We start from the raw sequence: 3,963 nt of genomic DNA, 5'->3' as shown, positions 1-3,963 counted from the left end.
ACCTTTCTCTATAATTCCCTTCAATAAGCTATTTTCTTGCTCAAGTGTAACTTGGCTAAGAGTATCATTAGTGGAATCAAGAGAATTACTAGAAGCAACAATATTGGATTTAGCATAATCATTGTTGCTACTAGAGGAAGAATCTTTCTTGTTCTTGTTACTAGACTTGACTTGAGGCATGTAAGTAGATAAGAGTACATGCTTGGCAATATAAGAAGAACTTTTCTGGCGAAGATCATCATTGATTGCCTTTAAGAACTCATGCTCTTGCTCAAGATTGAGCTTTTCAAAGCGTAACTTCTCATGAGCCCTTAAAAGTTCTCGATGATTTTCGAAGATAGTTTCATGAGCTAACTTAAGAGTGTTTAGTTCTTTAGTTAGAAGCTCAATCTTCTCCTTATCATTGTCATTCGTTTTATCTTGTTTAGCATGATTAATTGATGTTTCATCATAGTATTCATCACTAGAGTTGTCAACAAGTAAATCATCATCACCTAGCAAGTCATCTTCATCACTATTGAAATCAACATACTCAGGATGAGTTACCTTGTGTCACGCCTAATATGCGACCCTATCCAAAAGGAACTCGAAGGTCCCACCAAGGATAGACCCGCATATTGAAACGCTTTTGCAAGGTGGATATCATTACATCAACATTACATAATAGATGGGGATACATACATAAGGCATACAATGCCACATGAATACAACATCACAATACATAAGAGCATCATCCGACTACGGATGAAACACAAACAGAAACTCAAATGATATCCACCCTGCTAGCCCAGGCTGCCGACCTGGAACCTATCCCCTGATCGAAGAAGCAGAAGAAGAACTCAACACAATCAAGCATCGCTCTCGCGTCATGATCGTCGCGAAACCTGTACCTGCAACTGTTGTTGTAGTAATCTGTGAGCCACGAGGACTCAGCAATCCCATTACCATGGGTATCAAGACTAGCAAAGCTTAATGGGAAAGAAAGGGGTAAAGTGGTGAGGTTGCAACAGCGGCTAAGCAAATATGGTGGCTAACATACGCAAATAAGAGCGAGAAGAGAGCAAGCGGAACGGTCGCCAACTAGCAATGACCAAGAAGTGATCCTGAACTCCTACTTATGTCAAACATAACACAGAAACCGTGTTCACTTCCCGGACTCCGCCGAGAAGAGACCATCACGGCTACACACGCGGTTGATGCGTTTTAATTCGGATCTGGTGTCAAGTTATCTACAACCGAACATTAACAAATTCCCATCTGCCTATAACCGCAGGCACGGATTTCGAAAGATTATACCCTGGAGGGGTGTCCTAACTTAGCCCATGACAAGCTCTCGCGATCAACGAAGGAATAGACCTTCTCCAAGGAAGACCCGAGCAGACTCGGAATCCCGGTTTACAAGACATTTCAACAATGGTAAAACAAGACCAGCAAAGCCGCCCGATGCGCCGACAATCCCGATAGGAGATGCACATATCTCGTTCTCAGGGCAACACCGGATGAGCAATCCGTACAACTAAAACCAGACCTCAAGTTTCCCTGAGGGGGCACTGCAAAGGGCTCTAGTTCGGACCAACACTTAGACAAGCACTGGCCCGGGGGGGCTAAAATAAAGATGACCCTTGGGTTGGCCGACCCAAGGGAAAGGGTAGGTGGTGGTGAGGCAAATGGTAAAACCAAGGTTGGGCCTTGCTGGAGGAGTTTTATTCAAAGCGAACTATCAAGGGGGTCCCATAAATCACCCGACCGCGCAGAACGCAAAATCCGGGAACATAACACCGGTATGACGAAAACTAGGGCGGCAAGAGTGGAACAAAACACCAGGCAAAAGGCCGAGCCTTCCACCCTTTACCAAATATATAGATGCATTAATAATATAAGAGATATTGTGATCTCCCAAACATAATCCTGTCCACCATGGAGAAATCTTCAACTTCACCTGCAACTAGCAACGCTATAAGAAGGGTTGAGCAAAGCGGTAACATAGCCAAACAACGGTTTGCATAGGAAAGGTGTCAAAGGTTAGAGGTTGACATGGCAATTTGGGATGGCTTGATAAACAAGTGATAGGTAGCGCAGCAAAGCGATAGAACGAAGCAACTAGCATAGCAATGATAGTAATGAGATCCAGGGTAGCGGTCATCTTGCCTGAAATCCCGCTAGGAAGAAGAACGAGTCCATGAAGAAGACGAACGGATTAAGCCGAACCAAGCGTAGACGAACGAATCCTCACGATCGCAACGAAACAGGAACTAACAAGAAGAAGCACACAACATGGTAAACACACCACACATGAACATGACATGAAACACAACAAGCATGACGTAGGACCAAGCTACATGAAGCTACTCATGGCAAGAGATGATGCAAACAAGAGCAACACATCAAGGCAAGTTTAAATGAGGCCGGGAACAACATATAACAATTCCGGTAAGTCCTCATATGCAAATTTCGAAGTTAGTCCAGATCTGAATAAACCTTATTTTCGAGTTGTTAAACAGCAAGTTAAGATGCACAAAGATGATCTACACAAGATTCTAGTCAAGTTACATGTAAAGTTCATTTAGTTCGGAGCTACGGCCTAGAAGATATGAGCAAAACAAGTTAAACATGGCATTGATGCAAAATGCATACAAACATCAAGCAAACACCTCAAAACAAGGATGCAACATGATAATATGAAGCTACATGCAATTCTAAGCAAGTTTCATATAGAGCACACTCAAAACGGAGCAACGGTTCAGCACACACACATGAAACAAGTTATAGCAACAATCTGTCCAAAACAGCAACTAGGCATATTGCAAGCATCGAAACAATAAGCTACAGCATCTCAACATGAAAACAAAAGACATGGGCATGATGTACAGGTAAAGCATAACAAAATATGAACACTGAGTTATCTCCAGAAATCACTAGAACATGCTCAAACACACATGGTAAGATTGCAAGTTATAACAATTCCAGACTTTGCAGAAAATAACATCACGATGCAATGTTTAGAGCTATCAAACAACATGTTACAGGAACTTATCATGGCAAACAAAGGCATGGCCTGAATCTACTAATTGCATAGATCAAAAGACCCTTACTGACCATAAGCCAAAAAGGATCAGAAAATATGATGGCATCCACGTAAACATGGCAAGTTATATTACAGATTCATACATGGCAGGAACATAATTATGAAGGCATGTAAATGAGCTTGTGCAACTCACTACAAAGCAATCTATAGCATGGCAAGGCACCCAACAGTAATAAGACATGTTTGTGAAGCTAAGCATGGCAATAGCAAGGTCATAGGGTGCATGGAACACTAGGGACAACCATGGGAACAAGTGAACTTAATGTAAACAGGCTGACAGCAACATTATGAAGCAACTTTGGAGCAAGGAAACAACAAGCTACAGCAACCGATAAATGCAACCAGGGGCATGGATGGATAGAGGATGACATGTAGATCAAAACATGTTTATATAACATCTCCATATTATGCATAGAATGACTAGTAGCAACATGTTTACATAGCATCGCGAAATAACAGATTCAGCCTAGCAAAACAGTAACAGCATGAACACTACTTAACAAGCTCGATTCACTCACCACAAGTCATTGCATGAAAAGATAAGCATAGCATCATCAAGAAGACATGTTTATGAAACAAACCAAGTCAAGAACAAGTCCATAGCATGCAAGGATCAACTATAGCAACCTTGGCAAAATTGAATAATAAGTAAACAATCTGTTAGGAAACATTTTGAAGCAAAAGTAGAGCACGAAAATGACATGCTAGACTACTCCATAATTACAAACAAAGGCATGAATGGATATACAATAACCATATGTTCAAAACACCCTTACTGAACTATCTCAAAATATGCATGGATCTCTCTGTAGCATCAAGTTTACATGGCATGAAAATAACAGCAGAACAGGGGCTAAAATCAGCAACATCACGATGCC

This window comes from Triticum aestivum, chromosome 1B (genome assembly GCF_018294505.1).
Source record: "Triticum aestivum cultivar Chinese Spring chromosome 1B, IWGSC CS RefSeq v2.1, whole genome shotgun sequence".
Taxonomy (NCBI): Eukaryota; Viridiplantae; Streptophyta; class Magnoliopsida; order Poales; family Poaceae; genus Triticum; species Triticum aestivum.
The sequence above is the reverse complement of the archived record's forward strand: the minus strand, read 5'-3'. Positions refer to the sequence as shown.